Genomic DNA, 18,921 nt, shown 5'->3' on the forward strand with positions numbered 1-18,921 from the left:
GTCATTATTTTAAATGCTGACATGAATTGTGATAATGTGGCCCTTTGTTTAGACGATTACATTACATTCGCTGTGATAAATGTTTCCCATCTTTGCTTTAATCAATATTGTAGCCTTAAAAAAAGGTAGAAATCAATGTATTTTTGTTGCATAATATAATAATGTTTGTAAATTGTTCATTTGAAAATAAAAAAACAGGCCAATCCTGGACATGGTCACTAAAGTCTTACCATATAATAACACTTTCATATGTATACATTACACAACAAAGTGTGTGCTCCTGGCACTTATGAGAAATCCATTTTCATGTCGTACATTACAGAAAAGAGGCTCTGCAGCTTTGATCATGAAGAACAAATTGCTGCTCCTTTATTCAGAAAATAAGAGGCTTTTTTCATGTCAAAGGCCATGCTTGACTTCACTAAGGGAACCCATGCAGAGTTGTGTAGTACTTTTTTTGAAAATTAGAGCAGCCTTCAAACAACATGCATACATGTGACGCTGCTTGGTGGAGATGGAAGAAACCCGCGCCACACTTTAAGTCACCTCCGCACCAATTTATCGTGTCACTGTTTGATTGATGAAGATGAAGGACCAAAGGAGGCCTGAAAGAATTGCAACTGCCATCTCTTTGTATTACGGATCTCCATTGAAGCCGGAGTGCATGGTGTCTGGAGAATTAACAGCCGTGTGCACGTTTGATGCACTGACTTGAATCAGGGAAGAACCAAAGGCTGAAGGGTCTTCACACCTACAGGCAGCGGTAGACTGACACCATGTAGAAGCCAATATTAAGCCAGTGATGCTCAACGTGTGGCTTTTTATGTCTTAATTTTAATTATTATTCCCACAGAATACCTTAATAGAGGGAAACTTTTTTTTAACCCCTTTTCACCAATTTCCTTTGGCCATTTTGCAACTTCCTTTGTCCCATTGTTACCCCTTCACAAAAAGTTCTGACACTTTTTTCAGACTTTAGCTACCTTTTGCCCAATAGATACCCCTTTTTTTTTCCTATTTTTGTCTATTTTTACAAATTCAATTTTACACTTTTAATCCAATTTTTGTCCTTTCTTGAATTTTTTTTGGTCACTTTTCACTCAAATGAGCTGATTTTTGCCCAATAATTACCACTTTTTTTTACTTTTTTCCCTATACTTTTCCATTGTTTGTTCCACATTTTTGCCCTTTTTCACCATTGTTTGACACATTTTGCTCCATAAACCTACCCTTTGCCATTATTTATCACCTGGTTCCTCTTTATTTTTTCCATTTCTTGACCACTCTTGACTGCTTTTGGCCTATTTTAGTCACTTTTCACTCTTTTCTTGCCACATTTGGACCATTTTTGGCCACCTGTTACCATGTCTGCCTCCGCGTGCTCTTCGAAAACAGCGAACCGAACCGGGACAATGTCCGGTATGCCAGATGGCATGTCCACCCCAGCCTACAGGCCACTCCACTCCACAAGGCTGCTGATAAGATACCAAAGGCTTGATCACATAATTTTGATATGTTTTTTTTTTTGAGCTTCCGACTCCTGATAAGGATAAATGGGTTGATGGAAGAAGTCCAGCCTGGCTCCGTAACCATAATCCACAGCCAGGCAAATCAAGCCAGCAAATCAGGAACAATGGCGCCCTCAAAGAGCAGAGTGGGGATCAAAGCAGCGCTAACTGGCCATTGCAATCCAATTGAAATGTTCACTTTGCATCTCTCCAAAAGGTAATGGATGTGGAGAGTATGGGGAGGTGAAAAGAAAGGGCTGCCCGCTCACATTTGATGCCAAAATTATGAAAGGTAAGAAAGGAAAGAAAAAAAAATGGGGGGGGGGGGGGGGGAGTACACGTGACAGGCCAAGCCTTCTCAACTCAACTCATCTACTGTAGAGGCTTCTTAATGTCCCTCGGTTATTTGGACTTTGAATTTGTGAAGTCCCATTTTGTCATTCCCCCTTTTTTCTATCTTCCTTTGAACCTTCCAATAGTAACATTATGATGATGAATGAGATGCTACACTGCGCGTGGGTCTATTTCTTAAAGTTTCCTCTCTCCCTCGTTTCCCCCGGTGTCTCTCATCCGTCTCCTCTATTTCTACCCATCTCCCCCATTTGAATGTGTTGATCACCTGGGGAGATGCTGCATTAATGCTGACGCCCAGTAAAAAAAAAAAAAAAAAAAAAAGCAGAATCTCCTCTTTATTTATCTGCACTAAAATTCCTCCCAATCTTTCCAGCACATTTCACTCAATCACGCAACTCAGGCCATTCCATTAGCCACACAGGGGCGTTTTACCCCATTGAACACAACACGCCCCGCACTTCTATGAATATAGATTCCCCTAAATTATGTATAATGGGAGTGCTCGGATTTTAGCATTTTTACTAAGAGGGTTTTTGAGGGTATAGGAGTTGTTTCTGTTGCTTTTTAAGTGCATCTTGAAATTCCCAGTGTGCGAAATAGACTGAAGTGTGTGTGTGTGTGTGTGTGTGTGTGTGTGTGTGTGTGTGTGTGTGTGTGTGTGTGTGTGTGTGTGTGTGTGTGTGTGTGTGTGTGTGTGTGTGTGTGCAAAAGATTTACAAAGAAGTGAAATTGAAGTAAACATCTTCAAGGAATTTTTTTTCTAACATAAAAATGAAAAAAAAAAAAAAATGAATGTTGCACAAGCAAGTTATTATGGGGATGCATGAAAACATTGTGCTGGATTGATCTGGCAGGATTCAGGGAGCATGTGAGTGTGATCTCTGCTTGTTCTCAATATTTTGCGCTCCCAGTGTGACTAATTGGATGGTAAGTAATTTTAATTCACACGTTGGCAGTTGGTGTCCGTGTTACTCAGTGGGTGGGAGGGACACAGCTGAGCCGTGTCAACAAACAGGCCTCCAATGCTGTAATCACAACAGAAATCAACATTCGGAGCTGCTGCCTACATCAAAAGGAGCTTCAAAACTCTTTCTCCTTGTTTGCAGCAAGTGATTATGTTTAGCGTCAGGCTAAACACATCAGCTATTTATTTTTCTCATTTTACAAACTGCTTCTGCGTCGTTCTGTTGGGAAAGGAAATGTGTTCACCAGTTTTATTTTGTAGCACATTACTGTACGTATCTATCATGCTGTGCCATAACGTTCACCATTGTTACTGTCAGGAGGTTTTTTCCACCTTTGAGTCTAAACATAATAATCAAGATTGGCAATATAGCATTTGGTTTGAATATTAAAACCAAAAAGTATCTTGTATGTCACAATAAATCTGAAGTTAGCTGGCATATTTTTTTATTGTCATCTCGTTAAAGATGTAAATTTTTGTTTTAATCAGAAATAAAATGGGTTAAAAGTGACCAAAAATGGTGGAAAATGTGGTGAAATGGGATTTTAAAAACCACAGAATTTGGTGAAAAGTTGGAAATCAGAGTAGCCAAAAATAGACAGAAAAAGTGATAAAAATGTTTCAAAGTGTCAATATTGGCTTTAAAGTGGCAGAAATGGGGCAAATAATGGGCATAACAAATCATGACAGTGAAAATGATGCGTGAACAAGTGCTGAAAATGTCTTGAAAGTGGAAAAATGTGCAGAAAAAGCATTGAAATTTGATGGAGAAGTGGCAGAAATGGGAGTAATGTAGCAAAAATGCATTAAAAGGATAAAAAAATATGGCAAGAAAAAGTGATGAAAATAGGTTAAAATATGGCAAGTTTGGTGCAGTTGCAGAAAAATGTAAAAAGAAGCAAAAATTTGCTTTTGACTTAGTTTCTGACTGAGCTGAGACATTTTCAGGTTCTGACAGTATAAAAGCATTCTATAAATCCACCCTTTCACTAGAACTATCTTCAATATTCAATGGGTTTGATTTGCTTTATGCCTTAGTTATTTATTATCAAACCACCTGATGTAAACTGAAACCAAACCCTTGACACATTATAGCACAATCTCCTTAGCTCAACACACTTAATAGTCATATATATTTCTATGCATTTTAGTAGCCCAAAGTAGCATTAGCACCATAAGAAAGTAAAGGCCAAAGGGTTAAAGATAAAAAGCATGTTGAACTCTATTTAGAAGGTAGTCTTTGGCCTGTCGTAGGATAGAAAGTGTTCAGATGAAAGCAAAGGCCTGTCTGTGAGCCCGTCTGTGAGCCCGTCTGTGAGCTCTGGGCCTGGATGCTGCTGCCGTCCCTGTTGTTACAGCGTAATGGACGTGTCACCCCAAAGGAAAAGCTGCTCGCTGCTTGGGTCACCATGCCCTTCAGCACATGACACACACGTCACCGGTGTGACAGGAACATGCAAAAAGCACACGGACGCTATGGCAACCGAGTCGGGGTAGGTGTGTGTGTGTGTGTGTACGCGGAAGGACACAGTTGTGTTGTTTATGTGCGGTTATTGATCCCCGTGTGTTCTCTAAACTGTATTATTGACCTAAATGTTGTTTCCAACATCTAATCTGTTCAAGCTCAGATGTAATTTTGTAAAGAATTTAGAAACACTTGTTAGCTTCACTTAAGAAATTGTCGGCTGATGGGAATTTATTGCTGCGATTCAGATGGATTGCTTTCATAAAAACCCGATGTTGCATGGAGGGAGCCAAATATAGCAAGTGTTCCAGTAAAGTGTACGATGCCTCAAAACACATATCCTGACATGCACGCACGCACGCACACACACAAATAAGCATACGACAAACACACCCCCACATATACAGGAGCACGCACACTTGTTATCGATCCACAGCTTAGCTCATGCCAGCAGGTAGTCCAGCTCACCGGTTATTCTAAGGAATTGCTTTCAGTAGCTCCATCCACACACACACACACACACACACACACACACACACACACGATAGGTGGCTGATTCTACACAACTTTTAAGACACCATCACCTCCTCTTCAAAGATCAAGGACTGCGTTTGTCAATACAACACCTCCTTCCAAAGCTAGAACTGAGTCACGTGTAATACCTTAAAAAAAAGTATCAAGTAAGTCAGATACTGTTGTAGAGTTTAGTATTTATTGTTTATTTCTTTCTCTCTTTGTTCATATGATTCTTAAACTGTTGCATCACCTTGTCCTCATCATGTCCTCTATCTGTATTAAAGGGATCCTCCACTGTTTTTACAAATGTGGCCTAAAACCTTTCAAATGTACTTATTAGAAGATTTATGCCTAACAAAATTCATTATTTTTTACACCATATTCATTTCATTAGCTTTCAAAAATGGGACAACTTTCCAGTTTTAGAACCTGTATTCTGCCATCTTGAAATCACGTGATTGATGATGTCACACAGCCCACCTGCCTATAAACATCCCAGTGCTTCCTATTGGAAATGACGACTTGTGCTGCTTTTGGTTGCTCTAAATAATCAGAAATATAAAGAGTAAAAACAGAAAAATAATCTATGACCGCCTGGGGCGACGGTTCCAACTATGTGTTTTGGCAGTAGACAAGGAAGCAGAGAAGAAGAGCTCTCCTAGGGGCCTTAACTCTCTCTTAAACAGTGTGCTGACACGCTCTGATGGCTGAAGTTAGCGTGTAAATCACGGACTGTTGAGAGACTCCCACTTAAGACGACTCCTATTCTGAGGGTTTGTGCATTTTAAACGGTCTGTAATTTACTCGCTACTTCAGCAATCGGACCCTCAGCTGAACACTCTTTAAGGGAGAGTTAAGGCCCCTTAGGAGAGCTCTTCTTCTCTGCTTCATTGTCTACTACCAAACCACAGAGTTGGAACTGTCGCCCCCTGCAGTCACAGATTCTCCTTTGGTAAACACAATAGGTTTACATCAACATCTTTAACTTTTCCTGATTATTTAGAGCATCAAAAAGCAACACAAATTGTCATTTTGACTGAAAAAGCTTTTAAATGATGTAAAAAGCAGGCTGACTCCTTCACTCCAACAGAAAACAATGGGATGTTTACTGTCAAATGGGGCCGTGTGACGTCATCAATCACGTGATTTCAAAATGGCAGAACACAGGTTATAAAACAGTAAAAAAAATACCATTTTTATCAGTTAATAAAACAAATGTGGTGCAAAATCATGCATTTTGTTAGGCATAGATCTTCTAATAAGGACATTTTAAAGGTTTCAGGCCAAAAGGATCCCTTTAAAACTTATTTTGGGCTTTTAATGGCTCGGATCAAATAGTTTTTAAAACATTGTGGTTTAGATCATAAGCCAGGACACAAGAAAATAAGCTTTCACTGAAGAAGGAGAAATGAAAACATTAAACTGTAGCCTCGTTCTTTCCTCAAAATGCTCCGGTTTCCTTTTTTAAAAGTTAAATTAACACGTCTTTTTTTGGCTCCTTCCCTCTGTTTGTAAGTTGATATATAAGCATGGCCCATATGGTTTGGTTATATAAAGAGGAAGCCATTTTAAAAAAGATGGCCTGAACAGTGAAGTTGTTAGTTTCTCCCCTCTAAGCAGAATGTTGCTTTTTATGATCGAATCAATATCTTTTAAATGAGCTTGTAAAGGTGCCCTGTTGGACTTTATTTAGCCCTACCTCCATCTGACCTCCTCCAACTCCACTATCGTCTTTTCTCAGTATGAGAACAGCATGAAGTCTTGCATGAGAGCCAGGTGGCGTTGCATAGTGCGTTGCACTTTTTTACTGGCTGAGCTCATAATTAAAATGCTCTGTTGCTCTGTGTGTCATATGCTGAGGTGTAAAGTGTACAGATGTATCCTAGTCAAGTAGAAGTACTGTTACTTTGTTGAAATTGTACTCAAGTACAAGTAAGTCATACATAAAATATTCAAGTATAAGTTAAAAGTTGGTCAATTAAATAGGACCTAAGTACAAGTTACTAGTTACTTTCACCCTCGTGTTTATTTGTGGTAATAAATTTTGCCACGGTTCCCTTGCATACAGTAAATATCTCATGTATAAGCTGAAAATTCTTTCATAATTTGAACTTTAATTTATTTGCTACAAATAAAACGTTTGTCAAAATGTATAATTCTTTTTTAAATAAATTAACACCAATGAATTTAATTCAAAATCAAAAAAAAAAAATGACCAGGCTATAAGTATAGCTGCATTTATGAAATCTAAAAACTGAGAAAATAACCTCCATTCAATGGTGCTTCAGTGCCGTGCATTACGTTTAATATGGTACAATAGAATGACTCCAAAAACGTACAAATTACTCAGAAAATACACGTTACGACAGCCAAAATATACATAACGACCACACTAATGCAGAAAACGACCACCACACACAAAATAACACAAATACACAAAATGAGCCCAAAAAACCAAATGCACAAAAGTTACTCACAAAACACACAGAACGACTACAAAAAAAAACCCCACACAAAATGAGTTAAAAAAGAAAACGAAAAAATACACAACATGACAACAAAAATACACATATTACTCAGAAAACAAACATTGCGACATCACGTTTTATCTGATTGGTCGGCTATGATGTGATGCATTTGAGTGTTGTCTGGTCATTTAAATTTTTTTCTCATTTCAAAATGTCCGTTGATAATTTTAAAACAAAAAAATAAGAATTTACTCAGTAACGATTGGTTGTAGAAATGTAACTAGTTACTTTACTTTTTTTAAAATGTACTTAAGTACAAGCAAAATTACTGGCTCTAAAAAAAACTACAAGTACCAATAAAAGCTACTAAATTACAGTAACGTGAGTGCATGTAATCAGTTACTTTCACCTCTGGTCATATGCAATTTAAATGATAAAAACTACTGGTAATGTGTTAACCAGAAACATGAAAGTTTAAAGACTAAAGAGTGCTTCATTCTTCTATCTAAACTTACTTACTTTCTCTCCATTGGGAGCAGTGATACGCATGGTGCAGGTTATGTGACTGATAGAATAGCCACCATCCATCACTGGCTCTGACTTGCAAAGCACACATAAGCTTTTCATGGTTATTTCAAGAATGTTTGCAGAAAAGTTCATCTCTATGTGTTCCAGAGGTTCTGCTCTCTGCTTTAACACTCCTAAAAGACACTTTTTAGACAAATTAAAGGGAAGGTTTTGACTGTATTTATAACTTCAATTCCATCTGCCCTTTGATTCACTTTAGCATTCATGCCAAGAAAGTTTGGAATGCTAATCTTTTTTTTTTATTCAGGCAACTTTTTTTCAGGAAATTTACTTTGATCTCCTGGCATGTTTTGACTGTCAACTGCCAGCCTTCCTCAGAGATGTCTGGTGATCACTTCAATGTGTCCTTGACTTCCGCATAGTAATTCCAGCAAGATCATTTTGTCTTCTTTTTGAATAATATGTTAAGGTCTCAATTTACTTTGATGTCCTGACATGTTTCTACTCTCAACTGCCAGTCTTCTTAAAAGGCATCTGCAGATTGCTCTGATGTTTTCTTGACTTCCGCGTAATAATTCCAGCAAGTTAATTTTGTCTTTTTTATTTTTAATATGTTAAGGTTTCATTTATCAGACAACTTTTTTTCAGGAAATTTACTTTGATCTCCTGACATGTTTCAACTATCAACTGCCAGTATTCCTCAGAGGCATCTGCTTATCGCTTTGGTGTGTCCTTGACTTTTGCGTAATAATTCCAGCAAGTCAATTTTGTCCTCTTTTTAAATTTATGTTTTGTTTATTTAGAGATTATTTTTTCAGGAATTTTACTTTGATCTGCTGACATTTTTCAACTATCAACTGCCAGTCTTCTTCAGAGGTGTATGCCAATCACTTCAATGTGTCCTTGACTTTTGGCTCAATAAGTCCAGCAAGATCTTTTTGTCTTCTGTTTGAATGTGTATGTGTGTGTGTGTGTGTGTGTGTGTGTGTGTGTTCCTCAAAAGTCTTTGTGAATCAGGCTTATATTGAGCTGAGACTTTCAACATGGCTGCTGCTTGGTTCAAGGGTGTGCAGCGTCAGATTTCTTTGGACTGCAATGATATCGTTCATGAATTGTTTCATAAAATTGTCTTAAATGCAGATGTGCAGAACAGCTCAATGTTAACAGGTAGTCATGGTAACTCAGGATAAGTTTAAGGCTGCGTAGAAATTGCAAGAAGTGACTGAACAAGGGGCTTTTAAAAATGACTAAAATGGGTCTAATATTCTAAAAAAAAAAAAAAAAAAAAAAACACCCCGGAAATATTGACCAGCAGGTGTCCTCAGTGAGCAACGTTTGTAACTGTTGCAAGGTGAGTAATAATAATAATAAAAAAGTGTGTGTGCCTGTGTGATTCATATTTAAATTTGCCTTAGGAATTAAGTGTTTACAAGGTCAGTTTAAAGAGGATTGTACTTTTATTCTGAATTAAAGAGGAATTAAAGCTCCCATGTAAACCAACTATGAAAAATCTACTTAACCTCTCACTTTTCTATAGCAAGACATACTTCCTACGGCCACTGCACTAGTTAAATATATATATATATATATATATATATATATATATATATATATATATATATATATATATATATATATATACATAGGAATTAGGACCTGTACCTTGATGCTTAGATGTTTGTACAAAAGTGTGTCCACTTTTTTTTTTTTCTGTTCGCCTTCCTGAGAGATGTAAACGGTGACTGAGGCTCCACTGAGGTTGTGTGTATAGTCTTACGAGTGCACAGATGTGTGTGTGTGTGTGTGTGTGTGTGTGTGTGTGCGTGTGTGCTTGCTGGATGGGACTACAACTCCTTAGACATTTAATCTTGTGGGAATTTTACGCTAGTTACTGCTTGTCATCAAACGATTGGAGCGTAAAATACTGCAGCAATCTTTTATTGGCGGATGTTTGGGACGTATTCACTGTCAGAACCTTTGGTGCCCATGGCTCTCCTGAAATAAGGGGTGTGTCAATGAGGGGATAAGGGAGAAACTGTTGATTCAGAATTATTTAGTAAATAAGACTTCATCATGCTAGGATTAAGCTATTGCCTTACACCAGGGGTTCTCAACTTTGGGGTCGTGAGACACTGGGAGGGGGTCGCCGGATACCTTCAAGAAACTAAGATTTTGTTTTAATCTTTTTCACAATTTGAGCCAATTTTGCTTATTTTTTACCATTTTTCTGCAACTACAAAAACTTGCCATGTTTTAATGTATTTTCATTGCTTTTTCTAGCCATATTTTTGCCCCTTTTAATGCATTTTTGCTACATTTTACTCCTATTTCTGCTACTTTTCCATCAAAACCTTTTCTGCACTTTTTTTTTTCACTTTCAAGACATTTTTGACACATAAACCCTCTTAACTACTTTTCCACCTAATATTGCATATGTTGATCAATTAGTGTGACTTTTCACCTCTTTTCACCTACTGTATATGTCGTACTTATTTTTGCCAATTTAACCACATTCACAATTTGTTATCCCCATTATTTGCCCGTTTCAACTATTTGTTTCAATACTCACACAATTTGAACCCTTTTTACCACTTTTTCTGTCCATTTTTGGCCACTCTAATTTGTAAATTTTAACCAATTTCTGTGGTTAAACCCCATTTCACCATATCGACCATCATTGTCACTTTTAAATTCTTTTCACTATATTTTATGCTTAATTTTTGCCAATTTAGCCACATTCACAATTGGTTATGCCCGTTATTTGTCCCTATTCTGCCACGTTTAAGCCAGTTTTGACATTCAAAACCCTCTTCACCACCTTATCTACCATTTTTGGTCACTTTTAACCTATTTTTCTCTGATTGAAACAAGGATTTACATCTTTAAGATGACATGGGGCAGAAATAATAACAAACTTCCTGAATAACAGTGGATATTATTCAGATAAATACATTTATATAATAATGGACCATCATTTTGCTGACTTTTTGGATGGGCCCCATAAAGCTCTCCCCTTTATTCCCTCTTGATGGCCCACCTTCAGGTACAGAGGGGGTCCCTGGTCTCTGGCACCTTTATTTTAAGAAAAGGTTGAGAACCACTGCCTTACACATTTCTTTGCACACACACACTAGTCAGAGATCTGAGTACATGTGTAAGGCGGATCTACTTTATCTACAGTCGCATGTGTTCACTTAGAAAGCTACAGCTGCTAGCGACATTATACGGTTTCCTGTGCGTACGTCTTTCTGTCGAGCTGCTCCCTCAACACACACACGCACACAAACGGGCTTTAACAGGACCCATATTTTACACCCATCCGAGTCCCTCTGATGTTCAGGTGCTTCACGTTAAAATGTGATCCAGGTGATCTTCTAATGCATATCACAGCCTGAAACGAAAGACAAAAATTCCCACCACAACTCTCCTCCCAAAAAAAAAAAAGCAATAAAGTACCATAGCTTTAAAAAAAAATCCCCAACTAATAGCTTTTTTGTGTATCCATATTAAAAGCTTTCATTTTTTTAAGCAGACCAGTGAAAAACAAAGGACACATTTGTTTTTTTTTAATCCACCCCGTATTAAAGATGACTCCGTAGCTTTCAAATTTGAGCCTTAATGTTTCGACAAGCTGTTCAATCACTTGTTTTTTCAGAATATCGCAAATGGCAGGCTGTCTCTGAAATACGCTCGCTTGTTTTACCTGACCCACTTTTAACCGTCACCGTGCGTGCGCGCGAGTGTGTATACGTGTTTGTGTGGGTAGATGTGCGCGCCATGTCCCTCTTTGCTCAGAAGGTTGTAAATGTAATCTTAGACACATGTTACTTGGGCTGATGTTTTTCAGATTGATGTCAGTTGCGATTAGCATATCTGCTGCCAAGACACAGGAGTGCTCTTTAGAGTCTGGGCCTTCTACACACACACACACACACACACACACGGATGGATGGATGCAAACTATTGAGTAAACATAGCTCAGCTGCCATTTTGAATGATTGCACAATCATTATTTGATGCAGTGATTTGGTTTGAATTCAGCCTGTAAGTAAACTGAAGCAGGGAGAAATGAGAAATTTGACTGACAAGCACAAAAACATTTTTTTTTACCCAGGGGAGTCTTCTTGACACTTCTTTCGCCACAAGATATTATTACACGCAGGCCCCCAAAACTCATTTTTAACTCTCTGTGGCCTCCAACTTTAACGCTATCCTGTGCATTTTTTACATGTTGTCAGGTAAATGCAACCCAGCACCAAACTGGTTTTATTTGCATTTATCTCATGCTCTGGAATGGAGAATACCAACTCCAATGCCAGACGGCAGGGACACTGTGCAAAACGAATTTCTCGCCATCTCTGGGGAGCAAACAATACGAGGATTCAGAACACACCCTTCAGACAATAAAAGAGGTAGGGGTCTTATTTTCTCGTCTCTTCTCTCTCATCTCTGTCCTGTCTGTCTCCACACCTCCCTGACCCTGCCTCCCCTCAGCCCTGCTCAGAAAAGTAGGAGAAAAAGCAAAATGCCTACAGGGGGTGAGAATGAAGGGGGGGAATAACTGGTGAGGAACGGACAGAAAGGCTGTGTTCAAAATCGCATACTAACGAACTACACACTACAAACTTAATGAGTATATACTGTCTACTATATACTATTAGTATGATTAGGATGGTGAGCGTTCCCACTGAAGCATACTCCCAATTTTCCAAGATGCATTTAGAACCTGCGACAAAAACCTGAAGCACACTGAGGCTAAATATCTCTGTTGATTCTCCGCATTTAATGCCGATATTTCGCAAAATTTCGGAGAGCCTCCATTGTGCTACTGACAAAACTTCCAGTTCACTTCAAAACAAGAGCCCTATTTACAAAAAAGTTAAAAACTGCTTTTGTTTTGAAAAGATGATGTTTGATTTTTAGCTTGAAGCCGGTCCCAGGACGATTTTACGTTCCACTCGCAATGCATCATGGGGCGGTTGAGTATGACTAGCGTGTGTTTTCAATCAAATGAGCACATGTTGATATTCTACTCTCACTTAAAATGTTTTCAGAACTTTCAAAGTTGGCAAATTAATGCAGATATTTAGCCATTAGTGTGATTCAGGTTTTTGCCGTTGTAGGTTCCATTGCATCTTGGGAAACTTGGAAGTATACTTCAGTGGGAACGGTAATCATCCTAATCTTCCTAACCATCCATCCATCCATTTTCATACCCTCTTATTCCCGTTTAACAGGGTCGCGGGGGTCTGCCGGTGCCAATTTCCGGCTCTGATAAGGCGCTTGGCGGGGGTACACGCCAGTCCATCACAGACACAGACAACTATTCACTCTCTCATTCACTCCTATGGGCAATTTAGAGACTCCAATCAACCTTACAGTCATGTTTTTGGATTGTGGGAGGAAGCCGGAGTACCCGGAGGAAACCCACGCAGCACGGGGAGAACATGCAAACTCCACACAGAAAGGACCCAAGTCCACCCCAGGGCTTGAACCCAGGACCTTCTTGCTGTGAGGCGGACGTGCTAACCACTAATCCACCGTGGGCCCCCTCCTAACCATACTTATAGTATATAGTATACAGTATATACTCATTGAGTTTGTAGTGCAAAGTACGGAGTGTGCCATTTCAAACACAGCAGTGTCAGCTAAAAGTGCTTAAAAGAAGGAGAAACAAAAAGAAGGATGAGATGAGAGACAACAGCAGAGTAACTGACCAAACAGTCGGCGACAGAACAAGAGAAGAAGACAGATGCAGAGAGGGGAGGATATGGGGGAGTGGAAGGGGGGTGAGGGTAAAATGAGAATATATATGCGGTGACCAGTGTTGTGAGACAAGGCAGGTTGCTGTCACTTTAAAAATGACTGTAATAAAAGTGACCGTAGGAAGATGGATCTGGTGATTTTGGCTTGCTAATCAGTCATCTGTGAAGAGGACCACAGCCCAGATTCAGCACCCGCCTGACACCCCGTGATTGATGCCCGCGCCCGATAAAAAAAAGGCCCATTAACTGTCCTCCTATTAAACTGGGTGAAATGGCGAAAAATACACCTTTCTCCTATACTGCGCTCATCTGATCTCTCTTTCATTTAAAGCTTATGGCCTTTCATATTCCCACTCAGGTTTTTTTTCCCCTTTATCAGTTCATTTTCCTATTGTTAAGGTTATGCAGTCCTTGTAGAGTTATTGCTCAGGGCGTTCATCAGTGAGTGAGGCCTGCTTGGGTTTGCATATGCACCAGTATACACTCCTGTTCCACACACTGTAATACAACCAATACAACCAGTATGTGGCCTTAAGTTAGTCAGCGTTTAAGCAAATATGCAAAATAAGCCGCATCATCACTGATGTCACAAGGTGTGCCACTCCAAACCTGATTTCTTTCTTTTTTTTTTTTTTTTTGCCTCATGACTCCAGTCAGAAAGAAATAATGACCCCCACAGCTGAATCTCATATCTCCCCATCTCTACCTCTCTGCCTTAGACACACACAACTACACACACACACACATACACACACACACACACGCACACACACACAAAGATTGCCTGCAAAAATAATAACCCCACAGACGACAGCTTCAGCCCCCTCCTTCCCAACCTCCCCACACCCCCCATTACCACCACCACATACAATCAAACAAAGCCTCTCTCTTACCTTGCGCATGACCAATCCTTCCATCTCTCCCTCTTTTTTTTTTTTCTCTCCCCCTTCTTCCACCAATCTATCTATGCATGCTCTTTCCTTCTCAGTAAACCCAACCACACCTATAACAGCAACACCTTGCACTCTCCCCACAGCCTACAGCGCATGCAGGACTCACACCCCCCAATAAATACAACCCTAGTCTGCCGGTTTCCCATCTATATCCCCTTTTTTTTCTCTGGCCCAGTCTCCTTCCACTTCTCTCCCTCTCTCTCTTTCTCTCTCTCTCTTTCTCTCCCACTGTCTTTCCCTCTCCCCTTCGCTTCTGGGCTGGTGCTACTGAAATATCAGGGCAAACGGATTCCAGCTTTTTTCTCTGGCTCAGAGGGGTTGTTCTGTGCGATTTGGCCCTGGGGTGCATTTCAGCACTTCTGATGTGAGAGAGAGGGTGAGAGAGATGAAGCAGGAAAAACGGATGAGGAAGGGAAAAGGAAGGAAGTGTGTGTGTGTGTGTGTGAGAAAGAGAGAGAGGAAGCACATTCAGGTTTCATCGTTTTCTTCTTCTTCTTTTATTTTTTATTTTTTTAAATGGCCATTGACTGGCTTTGAACCAGCAACTCAAGGTGTACACACTGCCTTTGTGGCTTACAGAGGCCTTTAGCTGATCTCCATACATAATCGGGACGGTCCACTTCCATGACAGGTGCACGGCCATCTTGGAATGACTTGGGTAAAGCGAGTGTGTGTGCGTGCGTGTGCGTGCGCTGAACAACTGCACCCAAGCATTTTTTTTTTTGAGCTTTCAATAAAAATTCATGTATATTTAGAGGTGCATATCTGCATCGAGATAGAACATCCAATTTATTCCCTCCAAAATAACTGCTTTTCCCCCCTCAGCCGTTATACCTGCACAGCACTGTATAAATCCTCTGTATATCCATTTTTTTTTTTTAAATAACCTTCGGAAAAACATAGTTACAATATGGTCAACTGAAGACAAAAATAATAATAATAATAATAATAACATACTGAAATATTTTGAATGTCAATTTTCTGTCAAAAATCAAGCTGAAATAGGTCTCGTTTTTTCAGAGTTTTCTGAATAACAATGTCTTGGTTTTTTCTGCAGACTGTGGTTCACCGTGTCCATTCCATGAACATCATGCACATGTTGCGTTAGCACAACTCATGCGTGTGTGTTTCAAAATATCACATCTCTTAAAGGATTTTTTTTTTTTTTTGGTATCCCTTTGTGAACCCAGTCAGAAATTGAGGTCAGGACAGACAAACAGACACACACACACACACACACACGTATGAGTGCACACACCATCTCAGGGAAAGACACATAGCTACACATAGTTAATTCCTTAAAATCCAGCGACAACTTTGCATTTTCAAACAAGATCATCTCTATTTTACAGTTTCTAATCTTATATTTATCTTGTTTGCACTAAAAAAGAAATAATTATTTAATTCAGATGTTTGAATGGAAACCTCTTTTTTTTCTTCTTTTTTTTCAAATTTAAAGTCAATAATTAACAACATATATACATTTTTAAATAATATTAGTGCATGCGTCCATTCTAAAAACAGAGTTAAATGAAATAAAATTGTAAAACATTCTGAAATTGTAATTTTAAAATGAAAAACAACAAAACTCTGCAATCATTGAATAAGGAAGTCATCCTATTGATCAGTGTAAAGTTGTGGAAGGTGCATGGTTAGCTGTTGGGTTTGATCTGAGGCCATCAGCCTTTAATGATGGTCACTCTTAGAGGAGCTTGAGGAGCCTTCATAAGGACTCTTCTAATGTAGTGATGAAGCCAACGAGCATCTTTCAGGGTCACTGAACACTGAGAGAGAGAAAGAGAGGGAGAAATGACGCTTCCTCCATCTCTCTCTCTCTCTCTCTCTCTCTCTCTCTCTCTCTCTCTCTCTCTCTCTCTCTCTCTCTCTCTCTCATTCCGTTCAAGCGTTGCCAATTTGTCTGGGCCGCATCCCTAATCCATGCGCACTTTACGCAGTGGTCATTGCGCCTCCGGTTGACTTGCTTGGCTTGTTAGATGATGGCGTCCGGTAAAAAAAAAAAAAAACAAAGAAGAAAAACTGACGTTTCAAGCTCACATCTGACATGTGATCGGTGGTTCTTCTCTGCATGTGATGTGTGATTTAAAATACGGGGGTTGAGACACAAAAGTGTTACTGCAATTAAAAGATGGAGAGCTGACAAGATGTCATGTATTTATTTTATTTTTTTTATATTTTCTATGGTTCAGAGTTTTATATTTAAAGTGCACAGAGGAAAACATTGAAATGCGTAAATATATTGGCTAATATGCAGCGCAAAACACCCTTCACAATTAACAGAATCCTAATTATAGGCCTTTCAACAGAACAGTTTAAGACAATATTCCAGCAAATTTAAAATACGAATTGATCTGCCATCCTATGTCCGTGATTTTATGTTATTTTATTATATTTATGTATTTTATTCAGCCTGAATGCAGAGATGTCAATCTGCTGCCCCAGAGCGGCCTTCATGCTCGGTGCTGACCCGCTTATTTACCGTACTGGGATGGGATGGTGGGCATGAATGGATGGACGGATGGATGATGGGCTGGGAAGGTGGAGGGGGCGACTGTCCCCCAGGGAGGATGGAGTGGGGGGCTCCCAGGACCTTTCGGACGACTAAATTGACATGTGCAGACTCCCGGGTTGTCATGGAGAGAGCGCGTTAATAAGCCCCGTGACAACGTATACAGTATATATTCCAAGACTTTAAAGGCCTTGGTTTATTGTTTTTATTTAGTTATTATTATACATTTGCGCATGTCTTTATATATATATATATATATATTAACCTTTTTGTATCCAAATATTTTGGATAACTAGACAATTCCAAGGTTTTTTTTTTTCCTCCCAGATTTAAATGAGTTTGCAGGTGCTCATGCAGCTCTAAGGGCCAATGAATGTGAATTTGATTCCAAATCAATGGAATTTGCTGTTTTCACGTGGCTGGGGGGGGGGGGGGGGCACTGTGTGTATGTGTGCGGGTGTTGGGGTTAGTTCTTCTTCGTCTTCTTTTTTTTTTTCTGGAGGACAGACGCGTGTCTATTAAATAGGGTTCAACAATGAAAAAAAATATCAAAGGACCAAAAGGCCAAGTAGAGGAGGGGGAGGGGCGTGAAGGAGCAAGGTGAGAGAGTGAATGGACTTGTGTGTGTGCGTATGTGTGTGTGTGTGTGTGTGCGTGCGTGTGTGTGTGTGTGTGTGTGTGTAGGGGGTGGGGTAGGGGGTGTTGTAAAGATTTTTTACAGTTAGGGGGGCATCGATTGCTCTTATCAAATAAGCAAAGAAACACCGGCGGACACAAAACCCACAACCTTCAGGTTCATCCTTCCTCTGTCTAATCTGCCCACCCCCACCCCCCCTCCTCCCCCTCTTTCCTCCCTTGGTCCACTTGCTCGAGAGCCCCAGCAGCTGTGGTCCCATGTAAATTTCATATGATTGGCACCTCCTTATTCTCCCCTCCTCCTCCTCCTTCTTATATCATGTTGCATATTTATGCACAGTTTATGCAATAGCTCATGTGATGTGACGGTGCGCACCGGCTGTCACGTCCGTGCATGTGTTTTGTTTTGGGGGGAATTTGCATACGTAATGATGACGAAGAAGGCCTGATTGTGGTTGTGTTGATGCTGAAATGTGATAGTATTTAGGGCGCAGGGCGGTAGGTAGGGTGGGGTGCAGGGTTATAGTTTCCCTTGACCCCTAAAATGCAACGTAATCCTGCATGGCCTCGTTTGATTAGGGCTTTTTTCCCTTCTCTCTTTCTTCTAATTGTTGTCATCAGGACTCGCACTGTCATTGCACATCTGGAAGTACTTTAACATCTAAGGCAGCCAGATGTTAGGAAACAGGGGTGCATGGAGGCTCAAATTAAAGAATTATTTCACTCTTTAAACAAAAAACAAAACATTCTAATAAGGCAGGGGTGTCACTCGTTTTAGTTCAGGGGCCAAATATGGACCAGTTTGATCTCAAACGAACAATTTTAACATCATAGTGCCTTAGTTTTTCAATATCAGCTAAATTCACTTTAAAAATTCTTGATTTTTTTTTTGTGTGTAATTTAGAGGAATTTTGTGGAATTGTTTGTGAGAAAGTACAAGATTTGTGTGTGTGTGGGGGGGGGGGGGGGGTTTATATCCACAATTTTCAATTAAAAATGACTGATATAAACGAAGGAAAAAATGCAAACCCCTAAATATATTGTAGAGTTTCATTAAATTGGCGAATTTCAGATATCTATAACTGAATTATTTGGCATTTTACACAATAATTCATAGTTTCTGTCATTTTTACTTTCCCCAAATTCATGGGGGCCGAATTTTATCCTCTAAAGGGCCGGATCTGGCCCCCAGGCCTTGAGTTTGACACGTGTATTAATAAGGGGACAATCTTCTTAC

The sequence above is a fragment of the Gouania willdenowi genome, chromosome 20 (genome assembly GCF_900634775.1).
Source record: "Gouania willdenowi chromosome 20, fGouWil2.1, whole genome shotgun sequence".
Lineage (NCBI taxonomy): Eukaryota > Metazoa > Chordata > Actinopteri > Blenniiformes > Gobiesocidae > Gouania > Gouania willdenowi.